Below are 19,338 nucleotides of genomic sequence, written 5' to 3'. Positions count from 1 at the left end.
CAATTTGGGCCGTAAAACTCCACGGTTTATTGGGGAACGTTATAAGTGTCAATAATTTCTAATAGCTGGCATTCCAAAGCACCGAAACATATTCCATTGGCAAAACACCAGCAACAAAAAATACGCTCACCGCAACATTTAATGCAACGAACACATCGACTTATGTATCTCTTACTTCCTCATGCGTAATTTGACTTGAAATGTTGAACAATGTCATAAAAATGAAGCAACAACAACAATAGAAGAATATTTGCTGAAGAAGAGAAGAATATTTGCTGACAAAAAGTGTGAAAGTGATGCTGAAATCGGTAACGGTAGGAGAGCCTAAGGAATTTCATTAGTATAGAATACCCCTTGCAAAATATTCTGTTACACTTCTTCTTCTCCATACACACGCACAAACACACTCACGAACAAAAAAAAAACTCCTTTTTTTCTCTTTACTCCAGAACATGTTAAACCGAAACGCATTTTCAAGTTTGAGAGAAGAAAAAAAAAACGTTTGAGATGAAGCAAACACCTATACTTATATAATAATCAGCGAATCGGTATTAATACAATCATTCCATGCTCAGTTCTCACTCGCGTTCTCTCTCTCCTTCTCCGGCTCATCCACTCATTTCCAATTCCGTCGTTTACTATTTAGTTTACTTTGCACGTAAGCGATTGTATAATTCAAACGAAAATTTCTGCGGAAATGCTACCATTACATTCTTGCCCGACTATTTTATTATGCACTGGCAGTATGAATGCATAAGAGAAAAAAAGAATTGTAAGGGAATTACTGTGTATAAGTGTGTGGATGTATTGTACGGTATGGTTGTGTGCGTTCGTTCGTTTGTTCGTTGTGGATTTCGCTTTTTCTTTGAACTTCAAATGCGAATCCAAGCTAAACTCGGAAATAATTGAATTGTTCGAACTAAAAGCGACCAACAACCTTCGCAATCGTATCCATTATACACAAACAAAAAATTCCGAATGAACAGCATTCGTGTGCGTGCATCAATTCTCGTTCTCCCTCTCTTTCTTTCAATCACTCACTCTCCCTGTCTCCTACACACGTAACAAATGTACGAAACAAATGGACGTTTTTTTTTCATGCAAAAGCAAAACTACCGAAAAAAAATACAGAATATGAAGATTGTATGTATGTATTCATCCAACAACTACATTGATGCAGAAAATGATCAAGGAGAGGCGCATGCGTCTAAAATCTTAAATGCAAACAAATAAACGATCGAATAAAAAGAACCACATAAATGAACAGCATCGAACAAAAGAGCGACCGTCAAATGATTTATGCACAATATAAGCATGTATCCTTCGTCAGGGCTTCTGCTGTTGCGGCAGCCGTAGCCGTTGAAATAAATGGGAAAGCTTTGCAATCCACTCGCTTATTTGCTCAAAATCGGCTTCGACTCGGTGAAACTGGCCAAAGAGTTTATACTTCTTCGATGAAAAACGGAGGTACATCATCGCACGCACAAGCACACATACACACACACACGTACAAACTGAGACTATTGAATAGATACACACACGCAGCGAAAAATTGGAAAATAAAATTTTTAGACAGTTTTTCAACAGCGAATTTTATTCCACATCCAGTGCGAAAGGGAAAAAAACACACGAAAATCTACTTATACATTCATGGTACGGCATCATCATGGGTACCAAGCAAAGCAGAGACAAACATCGCAAGAGTTGGATTCTGTATCAGGAGACATGCATAGAGAGAAGGAGAGCACGAATGAAGAGTTTGTATGTCATTGTGTGTGATTTTGGTTGAGGCAAGCGAGCGAGCGAATGAACGAAACAAAATGCTACGATGCTCTTTACAATGTGAATAAAAACCAAATGCGAATTTTATCATCAATACTTATCGCTCTCGTATAGCATTCATGCTACGCAGGCGCAACATTCAATTATTATTGTTCCATCGTATTGACTGCTGCTGCTTCTTCATTACAACGGTCGTTGGCGTATTGTATTTTGTCGCGCTGTGTTATTTTAACCGTGCCGTCAACAGTGGTTGAGCTGTCTTGTTTAGTTTTCATGACAAAAACGCATTTAAATGTGAATTTATTTGGATACTGGCGCTAGATGTTTACTTATGCTTTTGCTTGTGTATTCGTATGCGGGATGATATTGGCATTTTTCCAACGGTCGTCGTCGTCGTCGTATTTCTCTCCTTCTTCTGCATTCAATTCTCGTTCGATTATTCTCTTCGGCCATTTGTACCATCGGTTTTATGTTTGCAATTGTTCCAGCAAATTGTTTCAATAGCAGGAAAACATCGATCAGCTTGAAGAAAATGGAAGAGAAACAACGGAGAATGTTGCATCGTCTCGCACCGCTCGAAAGAACTGCTCCATTCATTTTACAGCTTAGCTTCGCATATGGTTTGTTGACTAGGGGCTTTTTTTCATTGCTATCAAACTTTGTGTGGTTGTTTTTTCTACTTTTCAGGTGTTGATGTGTTTGTTCCTCGTACAAATGTGCGCTTTCGTTAGAATTGGCTCCCCTCATCCACGCCGTTATGCTAGCGGAATACGAATTATTCATTGTAGCAACTTGAATGAATGAACGTTCATATTTTATGAACCGTTTGAAAATCCCCCTGCTTTGAAATCATAGACGTCGTATTTATTTCTCTCGTTGAGAGCAGTAGCAGCAAAATAAACTATCGTTCGAGTTTGAGTTGGAAATTTCTTTGAATTCACAATTTGCTTAATCAACATCTATTGTCAACTCTGGTTAAAAACTTTTAAATTGTTCAAACTTCATCATTTGCCATGGCATTCGGTAATGACGCAAATGCACGCAATAGACAAAATTGGAACGTCATTAAAAGGGAGCAACTGACGCGGTGCATATGTAAACAGATATCAAAACGCAAGAGAGAGAGAGAGAGAGAGAGATACCATAAAATTGTAGCCTCATTTTTCTTCATCACTCTCAAGGAATTTCATTTGATATCATGGACTTTCCTTGCCCTTTGAGCAAGGCATGTGATGTAATTCAATCGTTGAACATCATCACCAAGCTAAAATCAGTTTCAGCTTTGATAAAAAGAAAGTGGAACTGATATCGACCTCAGAGTGTTGGAGTTTCGGTTGGTTTTTCGATCGAAAAACGATGCCTTGCGATTTCTTCTTTTTTCTGCTGCTATTTCAATTGTTACAAGAAAATAAAATCATCGCTGTGAATGTTTGTGTCATATATTTGAGTCGTATGTTTTGTAACAATTGTACTTTCGCATAAATTAATAGTCTAACGATGATTTCTCTGCGAGCTGACGTTCGCTATCGCTTCAATATTCAATTATTCACCAGCATTGCCCAAACTCTTTCTGCGCCATTCATTTTCCAGCGCGGTAAAATAGTGCGCTTTAGTATTATTGTTGTTTTGATGAAATTTGTGAATTGAAAATTGCCATGTTTTGATTCGTATCCATGTTTTGATTCGTATCCACACTCATGCAAACACCACTATTTTACACAAAATAATAATGATAAAAACGGTGGTATGGTAATAATAAACGAACTTATGAATATGTACATGCTAAGGAGATTTATAATCGACGAGAAATTTATAATCAAGACGATTCCCGTCTCTTGTTTCTATTGCGATTGTGGCAATATTTTGCATTGAATACGGTGCCGTGCTGTTGGTACCGTTGCCGCTCCATAAGAGCGCTATGTCCGTGCTATGTATGGGTGTTGTTGTTGTTATTATTGTTATTAACTGCCCTATGAACTCATATTCTCTGCTATCTGTATATCTTTGCTATGGCTCCAGTTGGTATTCGGCTCTATCGCTCTCTTTCTTTTGGAATATGACGTGCGTTATGCTATTATGACACCAAATTAATAATGCAAATTTATCCGTTATCTGAACAAACATTTTTTAGACTATGCGATATGTGAGCACTTGGGTACGTGCCTCAACTGACGTAAATTCATGTGCTATCAATTCATCAAGCATACACATAAACCAAAAAATGATGATCACTCAGCTAGGCTGGCAATGGTGTTTACTGCTACTGTTGGTGCTGCTACCACCATCAGGCTCATTTTCAATCTGTCAGCTTGCATTAGCCAATGCATAGCACTGCCACTGTTCATGCGCCCAGGTCAAAAAAAATTTTGGAGGCTATTTATCAAACACTTAAATTCGATGCATTCCCCAACAATTTTAAGCTTTTCCACCACAACTGGTACCATGCCGAGCAAAAGTGCTAAGGAGAGTGTAGAAAAGCGAGGGGAAGCCAGTTCTACCAGTTAAATTACAATATATTATTATGGGTTCGGAGAATGATTCGAATTTAAATAAGGAGTTTTGGAACTACCAAATACTGGATCACTCTTGGAATGGTTCAATAAGAAGTGTTGTCAAGTTTAGTTGTTCTTTTGTTCGAATGCAACATTTTTGCGGAACATAAGTTGCTCTTCGCTATCAAACTTAAATCCGACTGATTATTACTACTCTATCGTTTTCAAAACGATGTACATTATGCGCTCTCCTTTCCTTTTAGAGTCAAATCGATTGAAACAAACGAAAATAAAGACGACCCATAAAAATGCACATAAATTGTAATTGATTTGAGCGGTGTCACAAGAACCGCAATAAAATATTCCCCAAAAACAAACCGAACACACATCTTTCAAGTGAAGAACAAGAGCGCGAAATAAGACATAACGATGTCGGGCATTTAGTAGCTTCGACCATATTTCGACCAAAGTTTCATCATTCAAAAAGTGATATTTTGATCGGAAACGCAGCGCATGCGAATTTAAAGTTTTTCACAATTCGTTACATTCTAACTGTTTTTTCTTCTCTTTTCTAATTTCTCAAACAGAAAAAACAGCTTCCATCGTCGAAAATACCTTTGAATCTGGTAGAAAACTATGCAGGCGGTTTGGAATTGAGAGCGTGTATGTAATCATATTTCGTTTCGTGTGGCCATTTGGTCGTATGTCAAACAAAAAAGAGCAATTTTTCTTCCTATTTTCTTGTGTGTTGAACACAGAGACAGAGAGTGAAAAAATGCAGACGCAATTTTTCGTTCATTTATCATGTCACACAGCGCTTTCATGTTTACAATGCACGTGCATTTTGTTCAGTCATCGGATGGATTCGAAATCAAGGTGTTTCGAGATCCATTCAAAATCGAAGCACACAGCAAAGCAACCGACACAGAGTGAGGCAAGAAAGAAAGAATTCTATTCGAAAATGGTTTCGAGAGAAATAAATGAAATGAAATATGACGAAGACAATGCACACACCAAAATCCCGAAATAAAGAGAAAAAAAAACCATGCACTCGCGCGCGCCACATACACAACCATTACATTGAAATAGAAGACGAGTGTATATGGAGAGCGAACCAACCAAACAAAGCAAAGCAGCAACAGCAGCAGCTAATATCGAACCAACATGCCAACTTCCACAGAATACCCATAATACAATTAGTCGATAAAAGAATATCGAGTAATATAATAAACATAAATTATCATTTGTTTCGGCAAACACAAGCGCAGCAGAATGCGTTGAATGCGAGATGCTCTAGCCGTTTCCTCCAAGTCTCCGTCTCTATCTCTCTCTCTCTCTCTCCCACTCTCTCTCCCACTCTCTCTCCCACTCTCTCTCCCACTCTCTCTTCTGCCTTCCCGTCGTCGTCTTCTTCTTCATTTTCATGTCAGTGTGATTCGATGTGTATCGAATGTCTATTCAAACAAACCAAACTACCTACTAAATATGAGACGAGTTAGCTACATCGATGCACAGACACATATTTACTCGTTGTTTCTATCTCTCCCACTCTCCCTCTCTTTCTATCCCTGCACAAAGAATCCAAACGAAGATTCTCCGCTTTTTTTTCACAGTTCTCCTCCACGACATTTCCATTTCCATGTACAAGTCATAGTGTGGTTCTTCTCTCTATACACAAAAATGAATCGAACGTAAAAGGAATGAAGAGAAGAAGAAGAAGAAGAAGAAGAAGAAGAAGAAGAAGAAGAAGAAGAAGAAGAAGAAAAAAGTTGTAAACTAGCGATTCAACAAACACTTGCAAAGGTTTTTATCGTTTACTCTACTTTCAACGTTTGCCCTAGTCATTTTGAGCTGAGCGCCTCAGCACACATAACTATGTTACTCCATCTCTCACCAATAAATGTGCTGTGCTCGCTGGTGCGCTGTGTGACGGGCGTTCGCTGCCGTTGCAATTACCGAATATTTATTACCGTTTCCTTCATAACATACTCTCTGTTGTTATTTCTTCTTCTTCTCATCGCTGTCATCGTCGTCGTCAACGACGTTGTTGTTGTTTTTGTTGCCCGTTTCATTTTACGTTTCGTATGGTTTTGGCTGCTGCTGCTGGTGTGTCGCGTCGACACATCGCACGTTTCGCTCTCACTTGCCATCCATGCACGCAATGCGTTGCGCTATTTTCTCACTGCTACGATGTCTGTATTAGCACGTATGGCGCAATAAATGCACCCTGATGGCAAAAAACCAGCACCGTACCCACACTCATGAGTGAGCCGCACGAAAAACGACTCTATACGCGCAATATTTGTACCATATCATTTTATGCGAGCAATTTTATGACTATCTTTTCGCTTACATTCGGGAATTCACTACTTTCATTCAAAATGTTTTGGATTTCTTCTTCTTCTTTCTTTTTGATGAGCTTTCATTAATGCGTTTTTTGCTTCGGAAAAAAATGGCTTTCATCACAAACATATTAATGAGCAGCTGGAGGAGAATGAATGCATCCATACATACTGAATCAAAAAAAAAGATCAAGAACGAAGGAAGGAGTAAACAAATCCAACCGAAAAACCCTGTCAACATTTTTTCTTCAAAACATTGATTTTAGTGTTTTATTCAATAGTATTGGTTAAGTGCATGTAATTTGAACGGATATTTTTATGTTCGTACAAAAATCGAAAGAATATCCAGCGAGTGTTCCTTTTTTGGAATCGAACTTAAAAACGAATCTCGCCTACACCATTACAACGATAGAGCGAGAGAGAGAGAGAGAGAGAGAAAATTGGAATGAATGGGAAAATAGGGAAATACATTTTTGTCATGCGATAAATGCGAATGAGTGTTCTTCTCACTGGCTCCTCGCACGTTTGTGTGGGTGATAGCTGCTGTTGCGGTCGCTGTTGTCGATGCCGCCGTTACTGCTGCTGCTGCTGGTGGTGGTTGCCTCACGGTGGATATATACTATTCGTTCTGTAAAATTTTCAAATACCGTACAACTTTGTAAGCGTGCTATTGAATTTAAGACCAGTCATTCCATTCCGTTGCAAGTGTATGTGTGTCAGCGGCGAGAATACACACGCAGAGATTCATAGAATCAGAATCATCGAAAGCAGATGATGAATAAAAAGCAATAGCAGCAACGAGGAACCATGTTCTCTCTATATGTGTATATACCACACACCGAAAGCGAACAACGATAGAATGAGAGAGAATGGAAGACGTGTGCAGGCGATATAGCGCGTTCCGTTCTATATGAAAATCAACTCATTCATTTGTAATTTATGTTCATTCAATTTGCATGGGATAATTTTTGTGCGCATTTGAAAAATGCTTTCAATTGAATATTGGCGATGTGAAGAGATATTCTGTTGCGACGCATTCGAACTGTTCGCTCTTTCTTCTTCTTCTCTTACATGCACACACACAGGCGCGTTAGCATGCTCTCGCCTCACTTGATTAGAATTTAATGCGTTGGCACTCAACAACGACCAAGAAATTCACGGCATAAATGAATAAAAAGAAAACTTTGGCTTCACGTTCGTTGTCGAGGAGTGTGTGTGTGTGTATGTATGCGTGAGAGCAATTGAGAGCGAAAACTTTTAGCGAAAAATATAGCTCTTTCAACAATTTCAAAACCAAAAATGGCATGGCCGAAAAGAGAACGAACAAAGAAAAAATAACGATCACGCAAAAATCATACACGTTTGTGTGGAACATAAAAAAAAATAATATGGGCTGTACGAATGTAAACGAGCGCGCACGGCACAAATTTGCGGTTGACACAAGTATTTTGAATAAGTAAAATCCGAACAATGCATAGATCATCATCACCACCAACACCACCGCTCCTCGCTCGGCTCAGTACTCTCTTTCGGCGATTCAGCCAGCCGTATGTGCTTTGTACATAGGTTCGACGACGACGACGACGACGATGATGATATTGGATTTTGCTCACAATCAAATTACGTTACGAAGCAACATTTTCAAAAATCAAAGATGACGACGATGAGTAGCCCCATCCTCAGCAGACTCTCACATTGGCAGCAGCATCATCAGCAGACAAACAATCCCGATCGAATAAAATCAAAATAAAAACACAAACCTTCGTCGATGTCAATGCATACACGATAAGTGTATATATATGGCTCGACTCACACAGCTCTCATTCACTCTGCGGTTTTTGCCAACATTTCCAAACGATGAAAACCGTATGTATTTAAAGTCCGATGGATAATGTGTTTTAAGCTCTCTCTCTCTCTCTCTCGCACTCCATCGTAAAACGAATCAATGTGCCAACAACAAACATCAGGATAAACAATGCGCGACACAATACCATGCCGTTTTTACGATAGATTTTGCATTAAATGTCATTAACACTCAAACACATACGCACCACGTACATACACACGCACACACACACGGAACGTGAATGCGAACCACGAACGCAAGACGCTCCCGGCTGTGAATGGGTGCGAAAGAGAGTCAGCTTAAGCATATTTACACACAACGGCAACAACAACAACTACAAAAAAGAATCTAGATCAAACGTAACCAAGTGTGTTGTATATATACGCTCCTTCCGAATTTAGATTCCGAATATTTCACCATACATTTACCAGGTGCTTATGTTGTTCGTTGTACTTCTTCCAGTTTTTTTTTTAATTTTTCATTTCATTTTTCACATGCTGTTGTGATATTTTTCTGAGGTAAAATTTTTGGAGAATTTAACATTTTCATTCTTCGAATCTGTTTACAGAGTAATTTTTTTAATTCGAAAAAATGTCCATAAGCAAAAATACCCTATTTTTTACATTCTCGTTTGCTGCTGGATGCAGCGACGAAAAAAATCAGTGAAATTTGTATGAAATTTTCGATTTTTCAATGAAGAAGAGAATCATTTTCTAGGGAAACACCCTGTATACTACACTGGCCGCATCGTGCTCACGTTCAGCACTGGGTCCATTATTATCCAAAAAAGCAGCGAACACTCTGCACACATTGCTTTTTACACCATTATCTATAGCATAGAATTTGACGATGAAATGAGAAAATCACATGCAGAGACACACACTCCGCCATGCCGTGTGCACAACAGCGAACAGCAGCAGCAGCAGCAACAACAAACAACACATAACGAGAAGAGAGTATTTTCAAATGCGAATAAGAGTAAACTCGCACACAGCCATCATCTGAAATGTTTATTCCGCGTGTAAAGCCGATAAGGAAGAAGTGTACGTATATAAGCAAAGCGAAGCATTTTATTTTTTGTTTGATTCCCATACGCGCTCATATGGATCATATCTTTCTCTGTGTGTATGAATGTGGTAGTGCTTGTGTTTGTGCATACTAGCTGCTCGGCACAATGACGATAATTCACGTTTCCTTTTCCCCAGCTGGTTAATGACAACACAGCAATAACGTAGCATTCAAAACGCTGCTGCTGCTGCTGCTTCTACACGGTATTTACTGCTATACCCACACACGCATACGGTCTGTTTACAAGCACGACTTGGGATCAGCGACTAACATCGAAATGAATTACGGCTGACGATGAGATTTTCTTATTGCATTGCGCAGATTGGGGTAATGAATAACTTTCTCAAACGACGATAATATTTAAATTTAACTTTTCAACGCAAAAAATGACATTCGCGAGAATATTCCTGTAAATAGAATTGAATTAATAAACCAACAAATGCTCTTTTGTATTATTTTCTTGAAGAAAATTTCTCATTTTATTTTCAATTTCAACAAAGGGCTTGAAAAGTCTTTAATGTTCAGTCAAAATGAAAAATAGAAATTTTTTTGTCCAAAAAAGTTGCGATGGCAGTTCCAAATATGATCGACATTAGTCACTGTATTACACCATACGTGTGCCGTGCCCGTCACTACATTGTTGTTTATTATTGTTGTTGTTGCTCTTTGTGTGTTACACGTACAAACATACACTTGCATAATAATGCACAAAAGTACCTTGTGCTTTGCGTTCTTTCCCGTTCTTTTTGTTGGTTGCTGCTGCTGTTGTTGTTGTTGTTGTTTTTCGGTATGGTTGTATATCGTGTGTTTAGGTTCGTTGGTCTAACATCCATATTATCGCATAACACGCACACATGTGCGCTAGACATTTTTCACATGTTGACGCATCCATCGAACTCTTCTGCTTCTTCGCATGTTGATTGTGGTAAAGCGGCACGGCACACATATTCACAGACAACAGGCCACAGACGAAAGGCAAGAATTTTTAAAGAAAAAGAAGAAGAAGAAGAAGAAGAAGAGGTAGAGTAGTAAGCAAAAGGCAAATAATAATAATACAGAAAAAGGCAACAACAACATACACACATAGAGCAGAGCAGCAGCGGCAGCGGCAACGGTGGCGGCGGCGGCGACGGCAGCACACAAATCGGAAAAAATTAAACACATCGATGGGATAGTGTAATTGAAATACACAGACAGACTAGTTATGAGAGAGACACGCACGCACACAAGCGTTCGTATGTAGTCGCAGTCAGAGGATAAGGAGACCACTGACACTGTGAACAATATTCAAAGAAAACACTTTCAGCCGAATTCAACATTCAGTTGACGGTTGACCGTCATACGGAGCACTTCTCGATGCACACAGCATTAACGGCAAAACGAACGAAGATATTCAAACAAAAATTAAATTATAATTTATATCATTCATTCATTTTTTGTAATCAAATTGGTTATTTCATATGATTTCTGTGTGTTTGTATAAAACGTGATGATTCTTTCATTTTATTATTATTCCGTTCGAATCAAATAAAAGACACACAGAGAGAGAATCATAAAATAAAATAAACGAAAAGAACGAACATTTATTAGACGAAAAAAAAAATTATATAGTGTTTGTGAGTGTTTATTTCTCGTCTTACATTTTCGGAGAAAGAATAAAATATCATCGAACTGAGACACACACACACACACACACACACCAGAAAACAGTCGAAATAAAGAGAAGCAGAAGAAAAAAAAAATCTGAAATGATTGATTTGTGTTTCATAAAATTTTATGAGACGAAGCACGGAATCAACAAGGAAAAAACAGTACCAAAAACGTAAATAATAACGCGAGTTTAAATATAAATAGACTTTTAAAGACTTTACATACATAGACATATTATTACGGAGAGCAGTGACTGTGTTCGCCGTATTGAGCGAAAAATAAAGAAAAAAACAACAATAACAACGAGACAATATAAACAATTGGCGATTTTACTTTTTTTGTCTACACCATCAACGAGTGAATATCGTGTATATATTAAACCGAAAACCGAAAGAAGGAAAAACAGACACAAACACACACATTTTGTTGTCTTCTTCATCATCATCATCATCCTCAATCGGTTCTGGTGTTTCTTCGCTCTTCGTTGTGATATTTTGTGTGTTCGCACATTCATTCACATAATATGCGAAAAATACACGAAGACCTGTGACAGAAAAGACACATAGGCCACATATGAATATAAACTTACCGTTTATAAACAAGAGCCAAAAGACATAAAGCGACGAGTGAAAGAGTGTGAATTTCATCGAGTGAATATTATACATACACAAACACACGAGTTGTAACTAAATATTAGGCCGGAGAAAAGAAGAAGAAACGAAAAAAAGAAGCGAAACAGAACGAAAACAAAACAATGTGTACGTTTTTCAAATAATAATACTTAAAGCAACAACAAAACGAATGCTCATTATTTTTCCTCTCGTTGATTGATATAAATTTGGTAGTGCGTTCGTGTTACTTTGTTAATTTAACCGTCATTGAGCGAATGAGTTATAGTGCGTTGATGTGAATTTTTGAGTGAGTATGCGAGCTGCTCGATATTGAAATCTATTTTTTTCTTCTGACAGAATATAGAAAGAGAAGACGATTGAAAAAAAAACAACAAATGAACCAAACGCATTCAATATACATATATATATTTTTCGTGATAGTTTGTGTCTATAATGACCGATTGGGAACCTGCTACAGTTTTTTGGCTCTTTGTTTCTTAAATATTTGTTTTGTTGATGGTGTGCGCTTTTGTTGGGCCAGTTATTCATGATATTCATCGAAATGAAAACACTTTATTTATTGCAGACTATTAATACATCATTTTATTTAATGATTTTCCTCTCTGTTCATTCCTTTCTTTTGTCTCTATCGGACGCGAGTTAGTCAGCTCGCCCGTTGCTCTCATCGTGTTTTTTTGTGTGTGTGTGTGTGTGTGTGTGTGTGTGTGAATGAATATGGCAGAGAGTGTGCTCTCTCTATCTCTTCGTGCACGTCGCTGTCTTTGCAATATATCGGTTGTTTAGCGATCAACAGTCTCATTGAATTTTTCTTTCGCAGTCATAAATTTCATTAATTTACGGTAGATTTAATATGCTCGCTCCGTTTTTTTACTCAGCTCTCTGTGTATATTCATTTGCTTTTAGTTCAGTGTATTCGCAATATTATCATCAATTTTTGACTGTGCTTTGCGTTCTGACTTCTTTCGAATGTTTTCTTTTTATTGAGGGAAACAACGAAAGATGGTTTAGTGTCTGTTCATTTTGACTGTTTGACTTGATGTGCTTTAACAAGAAATTTGCAATATAGCCTAATGTAAAATCGTACTTATCGCCTCCCTCCTTTCTTTGTGTTTTTTTTTCTCCCATTGCGGTGGTTGTTGCGAAGCCACTGATGTTAATTTATGAAAAAACACACACACACACAAAATTTCAACGAATTCAGAGAAAATGTGCGGTTTTTGCCTTTATCACCATTCACGCATTCGCATGAGGATGATATCGAAAAGTCCAAAACTCAAATAATTTTTTTTTTCTCGAAAGAGTCGAGAATAAAAAATAGATTTTTATGCGATGTGATTATACAGTCACATTCAAACAAGCACAACCACACATACACACACACAGTGACTGGGCCGCGTGCGCTCGCACCAACTGTGTGAGAGAGAGAGAGAGAGAGAGAGAGAGAGTGAGTGAGTGAGCAAAGCACACTGGACCCATAATATAATGCGAGTGCCATGTAAAATGGTTTCGATGATAAACAAGTTATAGTGGTGGCGATAAATTTCAGAACATTAATGACAAATACGTAAAATTCTTTTGTTTGTTTGGTGGCTTTGCTATTTATTTTGGTTTATGAACGTGTTTTTACAGCCATGTTTCATCACATACATTCAAATATATATATATATATTATTCGAATGTGGTACACAAAACACAGGCCCGAAGAAAAAAGATCGTTTCATTCTCGATAAATATCTTTCTGTTTTGTTGCTCTCTCCATTCCATACGGTTTCTCATTCCTCGATGATAGTAGGAGAATACAGAGGCATATTTTCGCTTGAAACGAACTTTTTTGGCCTGTGTCGCACTCTCAACAACCCAGAACACTTATATGCATACAAATTAGTAATAAGCCAAATGTTGCCCGTTTCAATCTAATAAAAAACCCAAATGAATTGCATGCAGCACAATGGCACCCACGACGACGACATACACACAAAACCAAATCATTGCCGTATGTGTGTGTGTCTGCAACGGGCGTTCTGTCCCTCTCTTCCATACACACACACACACACACACACACACACACACACACACACGTAGACACATGCATACGAAAAATTTACAAAATGAATTCATAAAATAATTTAAAATAAATGACAAAAATAAACAATTAATCGTTTATAATGTATGAGGTGATATATGAACTATGAAGGCTAAACGAAATGGGGATTGTTTGCTGCATGAACTATGTTAAATCATTTCCACTTTAGCTATGCTTTTTTTTTGCTGCTTTCGTATTTGTTTGTTACAAAATACCCATACGCCAAACGAATTGTTGGTTGTTGTTTTTTTTTATTCGGTTGTGTTTAAACGATTCACAATTTTAATATATATCCACCTTTTTTTCCCTGTTCAGCTCTATCTCTGTTCTCAGCTCTGAATTTGCCCTTCATCCTACCTATCGCTATCACTGTCTTGCGCAAGCAGGGAAACCGACACGAAAAAACTTTTAAAGCATATTATACACGTTCTCGCGTTACCATAAATTATATGGTTCAAATTTGTAATTATACGTAACTCACCATACATACGAAAAATTGTAACATTCTGTATGTGAGTTTATTTTTATATAGATATACACTCTGTTTTTTTTTCCATTTCATTCGTGTTTCATTTTATTCATTGTAATTTTGTGTATTATATATTCTGTTTTATATGTTGATATGGACGCGTATCTATATAAAATGTCTATTACTATTTGGTTGGATGTATTTCCACCGGTTCACATTTCACATGTGTATGCAACTCGACTATTCCGCTCAGTTTGTTTGCGGCTATCACTCTCTCTTTCTCTTTTGCTCGTTCCCTTCTAGCTGGCCGATCACCGACTGCACATTCATTAATAAGTTTCTATGGAATTTTATTCACTCTCTCCTTCTCATCGGCATGTTTCAAGTAATTCTGGATAAAAAGAAAACAAAATGTTTGTGTCAGTTTACGGGTTGGCTGGCTCCTGCTTCGTGAACAACATGTTGTTATACACATTTTTGGGAAGTTGATTGTTGTTTTGTTTGGGCAATAATTGCAATGCTACTGCCCTTTGTATCGGTTATGTTTTCTTTCTTGCTCTCTCCCTCTCTCCCTCTCTTTCTCTTTCTCTGTCCGTGATAAAAGAGAGCACTTACATAAATTATAAAGAGATCTCTTTCTCATAATGACCCCCAGGTGGAAAGCCCACGTACGAAACCAATGCCGTGTTCCATCTCTTTCATTCGTTCATCTCCAGTTCATGATACGGGGCAGCACACCAACACTAGGCTCGATCGACCGAGGCGCTGACTGAATGAACGAATCAAGCGTGTAATGACACAAAAATTGTTCGAACATTATAGAAAAGTTTAACCACTTTTCGAGCTTCAAAAGAATAATACTATTAATATTTAACAATTGAACCATACCTTTTCGTTTTTCCTCGTCCATTGAACAGTACACAGACACACACACACACACACACACACACATTCATAAAATGCGATACTGCAATATATCTTTCTTCTATTCCCTCGTTGCTGGTATTTATTCCAAAGATGAACAAAAAAACAATGTAGAATGATTAAAAGTCAACTGCATTTTAATATTTAACCGAGAAGAAAAGTAATTTTCATTTAAATATATTTCCCGTTTATAATTTTTTTTATTCCTTTATTTTTCGAATAAAAACGAAACGATACACACACGCACACACAGACTAGAAATAATATTGTATGCACGCTGGGCTACGGTTGATTGCATGGAATAATAAAAAAGACGGATATATTCAATAATTAATTCAATAGCCGACTTTGAAAATTTGTCAAAAGACTCACAGCGCGATAGAATACCAGAGAGAGAAAAACAAAAAAACTAAACAAAATCTGTATGGAATATAATCGAAGCCAATTGGAATGGATTGAGAATAAATGAGTGTATTGTTTGAGAATTGGAAAATTATTTAAATGAGTTCATGAAGGATTGTGATGGCAATTAAGTTGGGGCGGGGGAGCGCTTCAAAGAGAATCATAGTTGAAAATATGTTTCTTTTGAAAAATTGAACAGCGACAATTATTCGTTCACTGTGGCCAATAAATTGACCACATCATGGCATAATTTAAGGAATTTCGATTTTTGAGTATTGACAACTGCCATTTGATCTGGGGCGATTAAAGGTTCAAATATCCGAATACATGATGAAGCTTGGAATATCTAGTCTTAGTTTTAGTATATCAGACCCATAAACCCATTGCAATTTCCAATACTTGGCAATTAAATCCATCGGTCTGATCAAATGGCAGTTATCAATACTCAAAAATCGAAATTCCTTAAATTATGCCATGGACCACATAAAAATTTGATGCCACCACCAAGTGCTCAATCCAAATGATGTATACCGAATCGAAAGTTCACCATTCAAGCATTTGCTTTAAAGTGTCCCACTGTAGTCACTCACTTCGGTTGTAAGTCAAATTCCCAATTGTTTTGCTATGGTGGGCTATTCTGTACGCACAGCATAACATCTTTCAACGCTCGCATTGAATAAAAATGATACAAAAGCGTTAAATTCAACGCGCATAGGCGCAACACATTTTTTTGGTGAGCTGAATGTTGCCTTTTTTGCTTCATTATTTCATGTGTATGTATGGTAGTATAATATTCCTATAAAAGACCGTTCGTGAATGTTGTCGAATTTATACGAGAAAAAAACCACACAACAAAATAATAATATAAAAGAATAACATCACCCATACAAGAAGAGAAATATTCAAAAATAAAAAATCTAGCAAAAAAGCGTATATGAAAAGAAGAGTTTTCAACAAAAAAAAATGAAAGAAAGAAAGAAGAAAAGCATACGCGGAGTGCGGACTGAAAAACAGAAACAAAAGTAATGGAAAGAAATAATAATAAATTTAATACATGTGCTCTGACTTTATGGAATATGTTTTTTTTATAAATATTTATATAAATGATAATAAATGATTACATACGGCTTATTTATGGTGTAGTATTAAGTAGCAAAAGGTTTCGAACGTGTTCTGTTCGCCCGTTGCCATTTATGAGCCAGAGCCAGAGCCAGTCAGCTACAGTCAGTCAGCAGCAGCAGCAGCAGCAGCAGCACATGAGAGCTTGAGAGAATGAGTGTAGAGAGCGGCCGCTGCACGATGTGTGTATGAATGATATTAGTGATATTTGTGGCATTAGTTGTTATCACAGTCACACTTGCTCTTCACATGCACACATACATACACATACATGAAAAATTGAGCCAGAGATCCACTCATTTTCTGCGCGCACCCATTAAAAAAGAACACACAGAGAAAAAAAAGCACAAACACACACACACACACACACACTTTGCGCTCAAAGCCAAAGTCAGATGTAAGAGACAGAGCCCAAGTGCCCCGACAAGCACACCAAACTCTCAGCGAGAAAAATGAGAGAAATATTCACCGATATTAATAATATATCCGTTCCAGCGCGAATTTATGTTTTTATTTTCATATTCATGAAGAGCGTATTAAAATTATATATCGTCGCGTTTCTCCAGTGTGGCTCATTTTGTTTGCTTCTTTCGTTTCAATTTTAAGAGCGTCAAATGAGCGAGCAGAGAAAGAGAGGACAGAGCATGAACGAGCCGATCCAGCCAGCCAGCCAGTCATTTAGCCAGCTAGCTAGCTAGTGAGCGAATGCTTAGCGTGTGTAATTGTGTGTGTGTGTGTGTGTTTGTGGCTGTGTATTCAGCGAATTGCCTCATTCCTTATTGTGCCAGCCTTTACGTCTTATACATTATTGTCTTCTTGAGCCACTGCCTGTATCACACCTGTATGCGGTTTCAAACATAAATTCATGATTACTCTAAAGTCACCCAAATCTGCGTACGAGATTTATTTTGTTTTGTTTTTCTCCCTTTCTCTCTCTCTCTCTATTCGACGTGGATGTATGTGTGTGTGTGTGTGTGTACGAAAAAAAAACTATTCACGCATAAAGAGTGGCTATTTTTTCCGATCGACCATCCATCGTAGCTCAAAAACAAAACGCATATTTGCGTTTGATCAAACCATTTTCCATTGAATCGGTGATGGCTTAACAGTCAAATCGAGCATTAATGAGGTGAGACCAAGACTAAAGTCCAATCGAAACATCATTATCATACATTATGGCGGAAATGTTTTGTATATTTATGGTTAGCTTCACCAATTTTTCCATTTCTATTGGCTTCCGAATGGCGTTTTAAGCTTTTATTTGTAGTGTGCGATGTTTGAACAAATTAGAACGGGCTTTTTGTTACGCTCACAATTCAATTGGAGCTACTGTTGCTGCTGCGATTGACCAAGTAGCTCTTTTTATAGCAACAAATACCAGAGGATTCATTTCAAAAGAACATTATTCCAAAACAGTCTCATATTCAAATGAAGTACTTCATTCGAAGTGCTGGTGCTGGTGATGGTGCTGGTGCCATTGCCATCATGTATTCACATTTTTCATGATCGTTGACAATTTTCCAATCTGATTGACATAATTGTCATTCATTCTCAACGATATTACTGCTATTACATATCCTAATTATTTTCCTTAATTTCACTTATTCGTCATTTGGATTCATTTTTCTGTTCACCGTCTTCATTTCCGTTGGCCGTTTCACGTGTAGTATAATTTTGATCGATTTTGTGCTCAATTCCCATTGATATGTGTACTGCTGCTGGAAATTCAACACGTTTTCATTTCGTTAGATCGACGACGGCGACGACGATGAAAATTGCTAGTTGCAATTCGATCCAAAGTATATGTTAACGTTCGACGAAAGGAACGATGAGAATGGATGTGTGTGTTGTTTCGTGACGAGAGTGAGAACAATTTCGATGTGATTTTCATTTCATTCGAAAACCCAAACTGAAACAGAGACAGCGACAGAGGCAAGAGAGAAAGAGAGAGAGAGAAAAATATATGATTTACCTTGAACTGAATCATGAAAAATCCAATGGATTTTTTTTTGCTATTTTAAGTAAATTTGACATATGATAGTATTGATTCGATATCACAACTTCATTTTGTATCCGTCTCAATTTCAAGTATCGTTTTGAAAAGGAGCGCAGCACCATTTTTCTTTCTATTTTTTCATTGGCTCGCCTCTGCTCTGTATTTTATTCGTATTTGATACGAAGAACGTATATCAAATCGTGACACAAAATAGCAGCACCGAAGGAAACATGGAATTTGAGCCGAAATAGAACAAAATACTTAAATGTGAAATGCGCTCTGAAACGGGCTCTAATCGAAACAAATGGCCGACACACAGCCCGAGAAAAAGAGAGAGAGAGAGAGAGAGAGAAAGAGAGGGAAAATTCAACGCACAGGCACGTCCACGCAAACTAAGAAAAATTTCAACAAAGTTTTTGTAAAGAAATTAATAAATGATTCCAATTTCACTGAGTCACTCAATGAAAATCATTTATCAAAATGATAGTTTGCGTCTACTCACTCACCTTCGTCGCTGCTGCTGCTGCTATTAT

The 19,338-nt window shown here is 37.5% G+C and overlaps 1 protein-coding gene and 1 long non-coding RNA gene across 7 annotated transcripts in view; one reads left to right on the top strand and one right to left on the bottom strand.

The window, feature by feature from the left end:
- Positions 1-10,777: 10,777 nt before the first annotated feature.
- LOC129577449 (uncharacterized) overlaps positions 10,778-19,338 on the top strand; it is a 56,678-nt gene continuing 48,117 nt past the window's right edge. Inside the window, exon 1 of one of the 6 annotated variants that reach the window (XM_055464476.1) lies at positions 10,778-11,352. The gene's annotated coding sequence lies outside the window, so the exon portion shown is untranslated. Of the gene's footprint in view, positions 12,099-19,338 lie in introns of all 6 variants that reach the window. The other 5 variants (XM_055464478.1, XM_055464477.1, XM_055464475.1 and 2 more) reach the window with 5 other exon arrangements.
- Positions 14,529-15,600, bottom strand: LOC129577451 (uncharacterized). The gene is made up of 3 exons (XR_008689003.1): positions 15,253-15,600; positions 14,980-15,133; positions 14,529-14,755 (listed from the first exon to the last, which is right to left on the bottom strand). It is a non-coding gene; the product is annotated as an uncharacterized LOC129577451 (long non-coding RNA).

Source organism: Sitodiplosis mosellana, unplaced genomic scaffold, assembly GCF_009176505.1.
Source record: "Sitodiplosis mosellana isolate CC-2019 unplaced genomic scaffold, AAFC_SMos_1.0 Smas_scaffold_6197, whole genome shotgun sequence".
Lineage (NCBI taxonomy): Eukaryota > Metazoa > Arthropoda > Insecta > Diptera > Cecidomyiidae > Sitodiplosis > Sitodiplosis mosellana.
The sequence above is the reverse complement of the archived record's forward strand: the minus strand, read 5'-3'. Positions and strand labels throughout refer to the sequence as shown.